The 16911-nt window shown below is 33.3% G+C and overlaps 1 protein-coding gene across 3 annotated transcripts in view; it reads right to left on the bottom strand.

The window, feature by feature from the left end:
• Positions 1–16911, bottom strand: part of LOC128233943 (FMRFamide receptor-like) — a 75285-nt gene that overhangs the window by 25471 nt on the left and 32903 nt on the right. The window contains exon 1 of one of the 3 annotated variants that reach the window (XM_052947844.1): positions 15276–15341. The exons of the other annotated variants lie outside the window; for them this stretch is intronic. The gene's annotated coding sequence lies outside the window, so the exon portion shown is untranslated. Of the gene's footprint in view, positions 1–15275; positions 15342–16911 lie in introns of those variants that run through there. 3 annotated transcript variants of the gene reach the window in all.

The following is a 16911-nucleotide window of genomic DNA, read 5'->3' on the forward strand; positions in this document are numbered from 1 at the left end:
CGCACCATCGATGATACGTTTAGCGCAAGACTGTCGTTGCACCCTCTATTTGATATAATGCATCAATGGTTTTGCGCGCAACCCTCGTAATACATCGTAGTCTTCTATAGCTTTTTATGTTTTCTCCTATCTCAAATGGAAAACTCGTCCTTAACGTCTGATGATATTATGCTCTCAACTTGGAAGCTTTCATGTAATTATTGGACTTCTCCCTAGACAATTTCTACATTCTTCGGAAGCAATACTGAATAAAATAATAACCCCAAAAGGAATAATTCAATTTCCAAGCCATTAAACTGATACTTATATTGTTTTTTCCATCTTTGCATTACTTAATTGAAAAGGCATATGACATTGATTTGTCTATAGAGGGCGAATAATAAGAATGCCTTTTTAAACTTCGTTAATAGGTTTACTTTGATTTATATAAAAAGATGAAATTCAAAACGTTCCATTTTGTTATAAAAAGAGAAAAAGTACATTGCGTTATAGACACGAGTCAGCTTCTGGATGAGTCGGTTAATATCGAGTGAGTTAGCCACTCATGTATTTAACATGTCATAACAGTTGCATAAATATTACAACGTGAGGAAACAAATACTGATATAGAACTACAATCAGATATCGAATATTTTTTGTCCCTGCTTTAAAGCCGCCACCATAGTGTGTTAGATCTGAAATACCAGTAAACTGCAAGTTACCCGTCCCACGATATGCCAGTTTCATGTTCCTTTAGTAGCTGATATGGTTTATTACTTTATTAATTAGTATTTGTTAGTAGTGGGTCGATAATGTTCTGAACGCAAAGAAATGGTACTTATAGTACAAATCTTGAATGTTTTTTTTTTATTTTAAGTTGTATACTTCGTGTTTATACATACTTCGCATTGCTGGTCTATTTCAGGTTTTTCTTAAATGACAGTAAATTTCAAATCAAGAACGCATTGTAGGTATACCAATAAGTATTGTATGATTGTGATCTGAAATGTTGACTATTCCTGTGTGCCTACCTCGTTTCCTCCACATAAGAATGCCTTTGGCATTGCTCTATCGTATTACTGGTGATTTCTAGCATATGGTGAATCTGTTACGCGGTCAAACGTGAGAGTCAAGGGTCATTGTGATCTCGAAATGCAATATCGAGTATATAATTAATCCTGAACGGAGCTTCAATCATGGCCGGATAGGAACTTAAATGTCAATTGCCATTCACCGTGTATGTTATGGTACAGTGTGTACTGATAACGGCCTAATACTGCATAGGAATTATAATTGAGTTGAATTCACATATTATTATTTATGTACGTCTATATAACTTATCGAATATTAGCAACAATTCCCTTTGTCGAATCAAGCGAATAAAGATAACAGGTTTGAGTAAATATAAATAGTTTATCTTATTTATTGATAGCCTTCACTTTATTACCATCACACTAATGTTAAGTGAATGTCATTTTTGTCAAGAAAGCCTTAAAAAGATAAACAGCATGATTTTCTTTATAATTGTGATGAAATGATATATTCTCCGTGTCTTCTTCATATGTCACACTCAACGCTTTGGTTGCATGCGTGATTGCCACCAATCATGGTCTTTACATAGTTTTGTCTGCATAAAAACTAGCGTTCGCATACAGATGTGAATGAAAATATCTGCGTGACGTGTTTTTTTTTATGAGCGGGAAGGTATGTGTTCATTACGTCTATATTCGGTAAGAATTTTTTTTGTCTAAAAACAGAATCTTTGATTGATGACGATGTTACTATTGCTAAGATAGTTTTGTTTTTCTGGCTGACTTAAGGTTGATAAATGTATTCTTAGGTCGCAATAGTTTAGTTATGACGTCAAACGGAAGCTATCTGGCAGTTAATATTAGGGTTTATTAATCAACTATTACGTATTTGACGAGATACAGACACAATTGATGTACCAATACCAGACAATTGACGACAATATATGCCAGAACTCGCTCAATATCGACCAAACTCGGCCAATATCAGCAAAACTCGCCTAATATGAGTTTCCTCCGATATGATTGGCTACAAAACTCGCCTAATATAGGATTTGAAAAATGGGCCATTTTCATTGGCTGTCGAAACTCGCCTAATATGAAAAATACATGTATGCTGTAAATTATTTTTAATGGTAGCCATTTTGTTTTCCGTTTTCCGACTGTTTTGAAAAGTGTGTGCCTCGTATAACTCTATTTGGAATACTTGGACCTAGTAAATACTTGAACCACGTTGTATGGCTAGATATTACAGTTGTATTTAACCCGTTGGTGGATTTTACGACTATTATGATTTTGTACACCGACAAAATGGACGCCGAAGGTGAAACATTTGACGTTTTAGCAAACGATTTACGAAATTAAGACGAAAAGACATGCTTCCTTACATTGTACAGTGCTTTATTCATAAGTATGTGCAATGTCACTGTAAGGATACATATCAAAATCAGCAAAGTCAAGTCTAGAATAGCAGACTGACACTATGAATGGATAAAGGGTATTAAAATACGTCTTCAATGTGAACTAAAGGTAAGTGATAAGAATGTTTTTAACCAAAATGGTAATAGTTAATTAATAAAATACTTATTAATTAGGTGATTTCATATTGGCCTAGTTATTTGTCCGAGGTTAGCTGTATTTGCCTGAGCCCGAAATTATATTAAGACATAGATTATGGCCATTTTAAGAAGAAGATGATGAATGTAGGAATACTTCTATATACTAGCCATTTTGTAGATTTAGACTAAGACTTCCTACCTTTCGTATGATATCATACAGAAATATGAAGTTGAACAATGAAATTTACAATGCATACTATAGATAAACAACTTGGTATCAATTAAAAAGAAGTTTAAATAAGACAAGATTTTAATACATATCATTGTTTAATCCCTTCAAGTTTGTAAGTTTGATGAAGTTGTACAGCTATAGTTGGCAATATGCCAACAATGTCGATGCTGACCCTGAGCAATTGTAATTGTACATATAGTAATGGAAATAACATAATTTACAATGGTCTTGCTAATTAGTTGAGATATATAACCGAAACTGCTGCTAATGCTACTGCAATTAATGTAGGTTATTCCAAGATTATCAGGAACTAAATAAGAGTAGTTCATTATCGGATACTTATGCCAGTCAATTATGTTACGGACTTGACCTATCGCTGGGTCATTCGAAAGAACAAACACAATGTTTATGTATAATATAAAATGAACTCTGCCGTAAAATGATGTACGATAGATGATGAATTTTTACAAAGCTTTTTTCATTGTATAACCTCATAAAACTGCTATTATAAGATTATAAATCTAAACATAATGCACAAAATTTACATTGATTTTAATCATTTCGATTCTTGAATTAAGTGCTTATTTTTCAAGCATATAAGCCAACATCATCTTAGAGCATTTACATCTGTCTTAATATTTAGAAATCATTAGCCAAACGTTTTGTTTCATTTTCAACTTCAATTTAAAAAAAAAAAAAAAAAAATCTTAAAACATCAAACTGTATAAGAAGAAGCTCGTATGTAATGATAGGACATACGTAATTATATTGGAGCAAAATCTAAATAAAATACAAAGTCCATGCAAAATATTTAAATTTACATCGCATTTAAACAATTTATACATAATTGTGCCATCTTTTCTTTATAATAAGGACAACTGGCATTTACTTTTCTGCTAAATTCCAGAAATGAGAAAGTATGAGGTTTGTTTAATTGTTTACCTAATTTTAAGAATAAAGCTACGTCATTGAAGACTGCAAGGAAGTCGAGCGGCTTTTATTCAGACAAATTATTAACTAACAGAGTTTTATATATTACATGCCAGTTACCGAATAGAGGGCTAGGCCGCCATTTACAAAATTGTCGTTTGTATCGGGAAATCTTGTACCATTAAGTTAAATGTCAAAGTGTAGCACCGTCTGAGTGTGTACTGTTTGATAAGCTTTCAATAATGACGTCATGAAAAAAATTAGCAGCGGATAATTCAGAAATATAGGTATGATATGACAGTTTTTGTAGAAGGCTATAAAATACGTAATATAAAGGGGGAACGATTAGTTTCATCGGTACGTAGTAAAACGCCTATATCTTTAATTAGTATGTGATAATTAGTATTTGATTATTTTCATTCAAGACTGATAATGGCAAGCGGCACTTGCAAATTATGAATTGTCTAAATTCAAGATGCAAGATGTAGAGCGATAAAAACAACTTGTGGTCATGTTTGTGTTTTTTCTCGTTAATTTACGACAACTACGTTTCTACATTGCATGCATTGACAGGTTTTGTCTGCATTAAAAGTAGTTTCGAAAATCGTTTTGAATTCTTTATATAACTGCTTTACTTATGTATGCTATGGTATCTACACTTTACGAAATTAAAATCTTAATCAAAACAATGGATCGAAATTATCCCGGGTAGCGTTTTTTTTCTAAAATGGTAACCATCTATTCATTTAGCACTAGAACTAAAGATTAAATCTAATTCTGAAGTAAAAATAACTATCAACATGTTCAACTTAAATAATTGTTTTAATAGACATTGGGCGTAGGTTGACGATTCGGTTACATATCGTTTAAATGAACACAATGTAATTCGGTTTTATTTCTGTGAGATAAGATATGAATGTTAATTTTGTGTTTTGTTAAGATAACGATGTTTTAAAATACAAATTGAATTTTAAGTTAATATCAAGTGAGGTCTTAATTAGTTCTTCACAACAGTAATACGATCATCACCAACCAATTACTAGTCAACATGCTATGTAGACCATTTCGTTCAAAAGTTTGAAACTACTTTAATTGCAGACAAATCCTGTCAATTAAACATTGGAACAACAAACACATGCCGAGGCTTTTAATCGTATTTAACAAAAACATAAAAACCACGTGTTGATATGCTGCTTACTAACAAATAGCTTTCAACCAAGTGTCGACCATGTTACTAACAAATAACTTTCATCCACGTGTCAATCATAATGCTTACTAAATAATAGCTTTTAACCACGTGTCGACCATGATGCTAACTAACAAATAACTTTCATCCACGTGTCAATCATAATGCTTACTAAATAATAGCTTTCAACCACGTGTCGACCATGATACTAACTAACAAATAGGTTTCAACCACGTGTCGACCATGATATTTACTAACAAATAGCCTTCAACCACTTGTCGATCATGAAACTGACTAACAAATAGCTTTCAACCACGTTTCGGCCATGATATTTACTAACAAATAGCCTTCAACCACTTGTCGATCATGAAACTGACTAATAAATAGCTTTCAACCACGTTTCGATCATGATGCTTACTAGCAAATAGCTTTCAACAACGTGTCGATCATGATACTAACGTAACAAAAAGCTCTAAACCACGTGTCGATTATGAAACTATCGTAACAAAAAGCTTTCAGCCAAGAGTCGATCATAATGTTCAACCCACTTTCAACCATATGTCGATAATGTTGCTAATTAACAAAATGCTTTCAACCACGTGTCGATCATTACACTTACTAGCAAATAGCTTTCAACAACGTGTCGATCATGATGCTTACTAGCAAATAGCTTTTAACAACGTGTCGATCATGATACTAACGTAACAAAAAGCTCTAAACCACGTGTCGATTATGAAACTATCGTAACAAAAAGCTTTCAGCCAAAAGTCGATCATAATGTTCAACCCACTTTCAACCATATGTCGATAATGTTGCTAATTAACAAAATGCTTTCAAACACGTGTCGATCATGATACTTACGTAACGGAAGGATTTCAACCACGTGTCGATCATAATGCTTACTTTACAAATCGCTTTTAACCACGAGTCGATAATGATGCTTACAACCACGTGCCGATCATTATTCACCTTGTATTGCAATCTTATATTTGGAACAACATCTGGCTGCCTTATATTCGATGCAATGATTTTATGACATTTTATGCTTAAGGAAATAAGTCCGAATGGATATGTCTACATAACATAGTGGTATAACAGGTCCACAATTGTATCATAAACTATACTTGATTTGTACTTGGCATTTCATCTAAAAAAAGGTCATTGTTGCAGCAGCAGTCCGTTTGTATCCTGCTGTCATCTTTTGCGACGACCGGATAAAGGCCTGCCAAATAAACTTGTTGGTATCTCCGGCAGTAGTGCACATTTGGCTGCATTTGAGTTACATTTGGTCTGATTGTTATGAAACGAAAAAGTGTTCATAACAATGGATGTGTTTCCGCACCATTTAATGATTCTTTTACCAGCCAGTATACACAACTCATCTATAAGATCATTTGATGATTTTAACAGAGCTCGATACATGAGCATAAGTTCTATAAAAGTGACGTCATTTCGAGACAAAAGAAAACAAGTTGAAACTTGGTTGCCGCAATGACCTTTCCGCAATCTGAAACATTTGCTTGTAATTTTCTTGTTTGTATGAGTTAAAGAGAGTAATTATTCTCATATAAGAGAGCTACACACAAAATAACTGAACATATAATGCAACGTTCGAAATATTTGCCTTTTAGCAACCGATGCTGGAAATAGAATGATACCGTCTTTGATGTCTCTAGTGATCAGTCTGCAGTATTTAATAATCGTATAGTTATTGAATGAGTTCGGTTGATGCCTCACAATGACTGCTGTCTGTTAACGATTACAGTTTAAAAAAACTTCAGTGAAATATAGAAATAAACATGAATATATAACAGGATAAATGGAACACAAGGTTTTGAATACATGCATAGTGGGTAACACTTTTTAATCGCATATGGCGAAAGCAACTGCTAAAAATAAGCATATATACGCTTTCTCGCTCGCCGGTTACACGACCACCATATCAGTTACAACGAGTAAAATTGAGCGAGTGCAGCGCAGCGAGGCCACAGGCCGACATTGTTAGCACAATGTTGTGTATATTTTTTCCATTATGTGGTCACATGGTATTTTGCTGCGAAAGTTAGATTCCTAGGGCGTTGTGGTTATTAGATGATATGAGGTAAAATCTGAATGATTAAATATGTGCAGAGTGACGAGCCCTTTCGAATACAACCTTATTGGCGGACACATTGTCAACACAAAATCTTACACAGAGAGTGTGTTTCGGAGACCTGACAGTAAGCGGACCTTAAAATGCCTGCTAAAGATGAAATTCTTAATAATTAAGCCTAATACTTAATGATTGCATGTTTGCAATTTCATTGGCTAAAAATGAAAGTTGTATACTGTAGCCCTGTTTAATCAATGAATGAGTGTCGTGTAATGGTAAATATTTGCAGCTTTATGAATATTTCATAACAGGAAATCAAATCGATTGTCAGTAAAACAAAAAGGGGAATCCGCCAAAATAACAACTGTTAGGGTACTCGTTAAAATCAACAAATTGTACATATTTGGACTTTCATAATTACCTCATTAAGTTTGCACGGTACAGATACTCGGATTACATTCATAACAATGGTACGCTCTTTTCAAATACGCTGTTCTAATATATTTTTGCATGAAAATTAATATCAACAAATAACTCACATTTTGGTACCAAATTAAGCTTGCATGGTTGTATATTAGAAAGAACATAATAAATAGTAGAATGCTTATATTGTGATTGTATATTGCAACAAAAATATTTTATATGTGATATGAAAAGTTGTCAGCATGATTCGATAGCAGATTACACATCATTTTTTAAAATCCGTATTCATGGCGTTATCTTCAACTGCATCCAGACGTCACTCTAAGCTGTCATTCCTTGTTACTTTGCACATTTGCAGAGAAAATAGATCACGTAGACCAGATATCAAATTCTGTTTTCTAATACCAGACTCTGAACTAAAGTGAATGAGATTCAATGCGTTTTCAATCATCTAATGATCAGTGTCTGCAATTGTTAAGGAAATCAGAGCTACATTGAAGACAAAGATAAATACCCGAGTCAGAAGCTTTTAAACAATTATTCTGTAATTGTCTTCGTCCATTTGCAATGGTTAATATCTCTTTGAAAAGTTTCAATTGCCATAAACGCCGCTCAAAAAAGTTCATGCATAATGGTTCTCAACAACACATGCCATTTTTTCCACGCAAAACAAGCGGTAATCCAGAACTATCATTCCAGCAGTCTAATCTACCACATTTATTACTATTGTTAGTTTTGAGTGACCTCAATACGGGGAAATAAGAACAAATTACCCTTTTAATTGGTTCAATGGTCAGACATGTCAGTCAACATTTATTAACTTAATGAGTACCCAAGATGCATACACTTTAAAGGAAGTAGCAAAATTATGTTTCAAAAATAATGATTGCTATTGAAAACCGATAGATAATCAAGATAGCAAGGGGGCACTGTTTAAATTATATACTATATACAATGTTATGTTGTATTCTGTGCCAGAGGCCTTTATTTACAATAAAGTATAGTTGAGTTGAGTTGAGTAGCGAAAGGTTGGTGGAGTACAAACATTGAACATTGCTACAAGTCTTAAACAAGAGGAGCATCGTAATTATACCTGTTGAGATTTATTATCTCGTCTGCTTTACGAACAGGTTTTCCCATATGCCTTAACGTTTTACATGGAACTTAAATTCAAACCAGTTCAAAAAATTTCAATTAAACTTGTTATCATGTTGCCAGACTCTGTGTCTAATAATACTGAGGTAAACGCCTGATGCAACTACAATGCGCTCTAGTCACTATCCGCACTTTGACCACTTATTTAAATTCAGTTGGCTCTGAAATGAATCGATGTCCAAAGACCTAATAGTATTGTTGTTTTATCTACTTGATGAAATTGCCAGAACGTAGGTCATGGGTTAAAAACAAGAAACCGTACATACTAGAACAAACACAATACTAATTGTTTTAATATTTACTAATTATATAATATTACATGTCTCGTCTATACATATATAGTATACTTTTAATTACATTGCTTGACACAAATATATTTCAAGATAGTGGTTAACATTTTTTTAAGAACATAAATGCAATCTATTTATTTCTTCCACATTTCTTTGTAGATGCCCACTATATTTTAAATATATCGATTTAAATTAAACCATACAGTATGTTGTTTTTGTATTTGATATTTATTTCCATATTCGATTTGATTTTAAAGGAAATGCACAATTGCAATTCGTGTCTTCAATCCTTCGACAGCTTCTACATTTCCAATATGTATGTTAAGTGGAAAATGTTATACAAGAGTTTGCAATGCACAATGTGTACGTGTAATTGCTAGTGTCTGGTCGTGTGCGCGTTTTCACAGACCGTTCCACGACGGCAACTCAACGTTTCATAATAAATCTATTTTAGCCTGTGTGTGTATTCGTTAAGTGCGTTTCGTTTTGTGTCTGTTTTACGGAATTCCGTTAGGGTCATCGCCTGTGAACTTGTTTATCTGAAACGCGATACTCCATATAACAATGATTAAAAAAAGAAACCACGAAAACGAAAACGCAACCGTACGATGGTGATAAAGCGTCAGTACAATAACGAAAACGCGATAGGACCACGATGAAAATGCGATAAACTATCGTGTTTTCAACTTCGTACTGTCGTATTTTAACCGTCATTTTATCCTGATATCGCGATTTGTTATCGTAGTATCATACTGTCGCGATTTCACAACGTACTGTCGCGCTATAACCGTCGTTATATCGTGATATCGCGTTTCGTTATCGTAGTATCATACTGTCGTGTTTTCACCATCGTAGTGTCGCATTTTCACCGTCGTAATATCGTTATATCTCGTTTCGTTATCGTAGTATCATACTGTCGCATTATCATCATCGTACTGAGCGTTTTCATCAAACATTCAGAAGCGATTACCTTTAAGGAATTTCGTACTTTTGTGCACTTTCCTTGTGCCCCTCTTAAATTAATAACTACTGTGGCCAACAGTGTAGTTTCCATTGTATTCTATGGCATTCAATACTACGGTATCCGTTGACTCTAAACAGACAGGAGTTATTATTGCATGAGCCTTTTGCGGAGAAGATAAAGCTATATATGTTTATTAGTTTAAATCAAATTGATTTTTATTTTTTAAGAATTTGCTTACAACAAAATGAAGATTCAAGCTACGTGCGTACACGTTTTATCTAAAACATCATATACGCTCTCTACAACGCAATATTATGCACTAAATTAAGACAGAAGTCACCCATCAAGGGTTAGCTGAATCAAATTATATTTATGCGTCAATCACAGATTGTGCATCGCAATTTTAAATTACGGTATAACCTGAATCCATCTGCAACAGATGAATTTGATTATCATGATGGCACGTTATTGAATCTCAATTTGGCTTCGAGCGTTGATCTGGTTACTTGTAAATCCTGGCTGGTAGTTCCAATGCAGCCTCCGTCGTTTAAGTGGTATATCTGCTAGAGGCTTAACAAAGGCTTAGTCAATTGACAGACCACTACTTTCTCGCGCCGTTCTAAGATTCAAAGCAGGAACAACGACATCCTCGCTAAAAGCATAGAACACTACAGTTTTGGCTAGGAGACGTTTTTGATATTAAAATAATACATCATGTATCAACTTCATATCACGAATATTACTGAAGACTTTTCACAGAAATTGTTATATTTAGTATGAAAATTGCCACACATCCTTACCACGAAATAACCCTGGCCGTTAATTCCTTTCTAGCGAAGCTGAATAAATATATTTAATAATAGATCAAGGAAGCCGTTCACGCGACGATGATAAAGCCTCGTAAGAGATTTTTAATCAATGAAATATATGTGTTTTGTTAGTAGAACATAAGGAAATGGTGTCTACATTAGTTTCCATCACTTGAACTGAAACTGCTGAGGTAATACACTCGATGCATTGTTTGCTTCAACAGTATGTCATCATAAATACATTTACATTTCATTTTAACTAATGTTAAGTGTAGCGAGAATGTTTCCAAGTTATCGCCATTCAAATGATTGTCCTTTTAGATTACAATGTACCACTTTAATCAAAGATAGGGGACGGTGCTAAGGTTGATGAGGATGCAAAATCAAAGACTGCTTTTTATATTAATTGAAATGTTTTGTTCGGTTAAAACGTATTTTATTTCATAAAAAGGTTCAAATGACCTATATTTAATGTCAAATAAATAGGAATTTGATCGGAAGCTAAAATATCATTTCTAAGGGTGTATTGTTTGCTTGTGTTACAGAATGTGTTTAGCATTAATTGCACCTGGCGGTAAGTGTTGTTTGGTTTTGTCCATATGGTAATTATTTGTTGGCTTCTCAATAATTGACTTGTGATTGTTGAAAACAGAATATCATTCAATTGGGCACAAGAGGTGCCCATAGGTTGTTCTTATCCTTTCAGTGTGTTATTCCGAATAAACCTTGCCGGATTTATTAAACACGTTCAGGACGAGATTTTGAAAATTGAAGAAATTCTTCTGGTATAAATTATAGAACGAACTCTGACCTTTGGTATGTCCGGGTTAGTTTCTTTTTCCACCTGGACCGGAAATGATTGATCTTTTTGCACACATTGAATTGTCCATTTGTGCAAATATGACATATTACCATATGTTTGTATTTTTCAACAAGAGCCTGAGATAGTGTTTTCGAGCGTCATGGCGCTTATCAATTTTATATTCATGTTGACATTCAAGAGATCCTCTAAAGATCCCATTTCATACAATTATTGAATGACATATTGATTTAGAAATTGTGTACAATTATATATTCAATTTCACTTTTATTGGATATCAAAATGTCACTGTCATAAACATACAGAAAAATAATAAGAAGTTGTGAGATGTTGGATGAAGCATAAGGTGTGTCAGACGGAATTTTCATGCACGGCTAAACTCACCGGAAATGCATTTCCCTTGTGCATGAATATTGTTTCCTAATTACCTGGTTCAGACATAAAACGCATCGTTTCTACATGGTTAAGACTAGGCAGAGTGAGCGTAGATTTTACTTAAGATCATCAAACTGTTTTGAATGAAATTTCAATTGCTTCGCCGTTGTCAACGCAAATTCTGACACAGGGTGTGTGTATCGGATGAATGGCAGTATGCGGACCTTTAATCACCCGCGAAAATTGAAATCCTGAATGATAAAGTCAAGATCTTAATGACTGCTTATCAGCAATTTTATTGATTAAAAATGTAGGTTGTATTCTAGATACCTCAAATCAGATATTAAAGATGCTAAATCCAAACCGGCAAGTCGTGCATCAAATAGTGAATAGCAAATTCTAGTTAAAGATGCACTATTACTCCCAAGTAAGATCTACCACAATTAATGCATTTGTTTAAATATACCAAAAAAGGATGAATAAATGTCGAAAACGATGGTTCTTATGAAGGATTTCGTGTTTAGTTTAATAGAATATTGCTGAAAACACGGTATTTTAACTTAACAGACTATAGTAGATCACTGTAAATTAGAATTCACCTATCATTTAATATTTGTTGGTTTTCATCTATCTAAAAACACTGTTACAATCTTGTTATCAGTTATTAATTTTTTCCATAAATGCAGTATTTAGTAAGTTGTTCGAGATTTGTCACTCAAAATTTATGTTTTTGTATACATGCATATGTATTGATTTTGAATAAAAATTGTCACTAAAAAGATGTAATTGATGCGACCTATTGGTAATATCAGTCTATATTGTGCAATAAAACACATCTTTGAGGCACGTGGCCTTTAAATAATAACCTGCAATGGTTGAGGTGTCGTTCAGTATGTAATACATTCTTAATTATACATGCGGAGATCACAATGACCCTTGATTGTATCTTTGACCGAATAATAGATTTTACATAGTGCGTATGTAGGCACTAAGACATTTAGTTAACCGTGTCTCACCGTAAACTGGGAAATAGTGGTGTTGCCAATTTCGAAAAGTGTGCTTTTTAACGCGGCAACGTTAGGTTGTTTTTATAAACTTGTTCTTTTAACGAGGGTGTGTTCAGATACAATTTCTATAATATCCTTTCTAGTGATTTATCAAGATTTTTCAATGAAATGAAAAAATATATTTTTCTGTTTAAACAGTAAAATAGCATTATGATTATCACTGGTTTAAAAGTATAGGCAGCTTTTAATTTTTGGTCAAACGGCAGTGCGCACGGGGCTGGTGCACAATTTTAATGATGTCTTTTTTCCGAAATGACAATACGTGCGCATACATTTTGGCGCGTTTTTCAATTTTTTAATTACTTCAATTTAGACATGTAATTTAATAAGATTCGTTTGCACCCGTGAAAGATTGCAATATAGTTTACCTCGTGAATACCATACACATCTTTTACGCCACTCGTAAAAATATCTTTGGTGCTAACTCCGTGAAATGTATAACAATCTTTCACTGAAACAAATAATTATCATCTGTGTTTTCATAGTTTAATTTGCAATGAATGTCTCGGCGAACATTCGTATCAATATCAACCAAAATAGTGCCTGCATAACGTCATATAGTTTATAAAAAAATGTAAGATAGCGTGATAATAGTTTTGATATGATTTTCTCCGAAAAACAAGACGGTCACGTTCGTGACGGAAAAAAGTTACGCAAGTCTTGCCCTTATATAACAGCTTAAATAGAATGAATTCATCACCGATTGCATGTCAATGAAAAGGAATATTAGATTCATCCATTGGATATCGTTAAATACATCTTTTTCAGCTGTAAAACAGTAATTTATCGCCAACGACAATATAAAAGAAATAAGTCAAATAAAGGACAATTAATGCATCCATTATTCATAGTAGATTGTATTAAGGAAACAAAAAATGTATAAAATTAAAATGATGATAAAAATTTAACTGTATGCAAAACGACGTGTCGAACTACTCCTTTTAAACTAGAAGATAACATCAAGCTCTAATATCACGAAAGATCTAACGTAAAACATAAATCCCAATCTGAACTCTTTTCCCCACATTTCATTGAAAATCATTAAAAGACGAATATGCGTTTTAACTTTTTGAAAGCCATTATATCATCGGATTCGTTGATTAAAACTGTTAGGGATTCAAAGGAACATATCTCAGCATAAAATGTAATTGATTACAGCTCATTGTTTTAAACGCTTACTTAAGTAATTTTTCACAGTTATTATTTTCTTAAAAATATTTATAAAAGGTTTTTATCGAAACGTTTTGTTGGAAAAAAATGGAAAAAGGAGTTAAAACATTCAAGAGCTCGATTTGTTACTTTATATAAATACAAGTGTAAAATGATACCAGAGTAAAGTGCTTTTAGATTCAATAATATCTTCAAATTAAAATATATTTCACAATTATGCTTGCTATATAAGTAGCTATTATCACCTTGACACAAATTTAATAATTTGGTTTGATTCATATAGTGTTTTTCATGGTTTTATTTTAGGTTGTTCGGTTTTCTATGGCCTTTTGAAGACTTTCTTTTTTTTGAAAATCTTGATAAGTGCATCAAGCATTTGCACAGTGTACCAGGGTGAGATTGGATATTCGTATTTTAAAATTAAAATCCAGTGAACATCTTTTTCGCTGAACTTTTCGGGGCAGTTACCAACCGTTAATTGCGAATATTTCAAGTAAATGATAGTTTTTGTTTTATTGTGGCGTTGTTTTTCTATCGTTCAGCCTATGTAAGGCCTAAAACAACTTGCCTCTAAACTTGATTTTAAAAGGACTTGACCCTTTATATTTCAGTATATAATTAAACTAACAAATATTGCACGTTTGCTTTGTTTTAAGTTTTGTTTTTCTGTTGTTTAAAAAAAGATTCTTCGTTTTAACAAAATGGAGCAGTGTTTCGAATATTCAACAGAAATCCCCAAAAGACCACCTCTTTAATACTAACGTTGATATCACATATAAAGTTTTTTAATGTGCAATATCTTTGTCATTTTACAAATTATACCACAGTAATGTACTTTGTAAAAATATTGTTATAAATATTTGCATTGCCGTTTTGCAAGTAAGCGAAGAAGGGTAATTCCAAAATAAAAATAAAATAAAAATAAGCATATATCTTTTGATATAAAGATTGGCATGCTTTTAAAAGAATTAAATTTAGGTAATCTATTTTTTTGTAAAGGAAACAAATGAACATACCATTTTTGTACCAACCTGTTTTATTCAGTGAATTACATATGTCCGTAGACGAAACAGCTATAAATAATCCTGTGAATGTATACTTAAGTAAATAAGCAAGTGTTTTTTATTAAGAATTACAAAGCAAAATTAAATTGAACATCCATTCAGTCCCAGCTTTATCATTCAAATATTCCATACCTAATACTTCGTGCGTTCATAGTGGATACGGTTGCTTGTTAAACTCAGTTGTGGTACCTTCCAACGCAAGCTCCAACGTTTAAATGATATATCTGCCAGAGGCTTTACAACGGTCTAGCCGACAAAGTTATTGGGAAAAATTGACAGATCACTACTATTTTACGCCTTTTCGAGCTGAAAACCGATATTTTTTTATCACTGAACAAACGAATTTCTATGTCTAGTGTCGTTTTTTGATGACAACTGCCACACCTGAGTTTGATTCCTGTAGACATTTTTAGATCCTAAAAGTCGTTAAATTGGTACTCGTATTGCCATACGCCGATAAAAAAACACACCTCTACTGGTGCTGTCCGCCTGCACCATATACAAACAAGGACTTCTCTCAGAAAAAGGAGCGGGTGTGAATTTAATTTCTGGTTAAGCAGAAGTATGTAAAAATAAATAAAATATTCTTGGAAACCTTGGAAGGCGACGATTACAAAAACACTCTCGAAATGATCCAAGGCGCGCTTATGTTAATGATGCAAGGGAAACTACTGGTATAAGTCCAGCAGCGAAATCATGTGCCTGCATTGTTCAGCAGAACAAATAGGGACTTATGTACTCAACATCACACTGACCCTAACATTCATCATTATTGCAACATTCTTGCAATTATATTTAACTCATAGGGAGCAATTATAACACTTTTCTTGAGTAATTATTGAACAAAACTATTATTATAAAAGAAACGACTCTATTCCCAAGCCATTTCAATGATTTAAATGCAATTATTATTTTCCGTTTTGAAGCTAACAAGTATTGCAATATATATTCAACAGACTTTTATTCATATATAACACTATTGCAGACACAAATATATACCGCCCAGGATAAGATGCAAAAAAGAGTCTGTACCCGAAATACACACTATGATATATAAACTCGTCAAAGAAAAACAAAACTCATTAGAATATAGTATAAAAACGGTACTGGTTTTAAAAGCATTTTGACAGAACTTATGTACTTAAAATACAAATAGGTTAATCAGTTGACAAAAATCTTAGATGGATGTTCATCTGTACTTTGAAATGAAATTAAGATTTTAAAAATAGGTTTAAACCCTAGAAGGTTACACGTACTCGTTCCAATAGAACCATAAAAACTACAGGGACAAACACAGTAGCCAATCATTCAGGACCTTGTTTAGTGGCACAACACACATTTAAATAGATACACGTAACGTTATTGAAACAAAACAGACAGGCTTCACAAACGTCAGTCAAACTTTAACAAAACAGACCGAAAGTACGCGGAACGTGAGCATTCGCTTACTAGGACCGTTTACTCACATTGATGTGAAAATATATTTGCTAATACCTTTTTGCCATGTTCATTTCTTTTAAACATAGGGTAAAGCTATTGATATAAAGGACACTAATAATCAACATCAATTGTGACAGGGTTGAGTCAAGGGTATTTAATTTGACAATTTGGACGTTCATGGCCTTGGAAGTGTACTTGTTTGTTCTACGGTCGCCAAAACCTTTTCACTAATTATTAGGTCTGTGTCTCGAGACTGGACAATAGGTCTTTTCTCCAAATTGTCCAGTTTCTACCACAACACAAGAGCCTATTCTCACACAACATAGCA

The sequence above is a fragment of the Mya arenaria genome, chromosome 5, assembly GCF_026914265.1.
Source record: "Mya arenaria isolate MELC-2E11 chromosome 5, ASM2691426v1".
NCBI lineage: Eukaryota > Metazoa > Mollusca > Bivalvia > Myida > Myidae > Mya > Mya arenaria.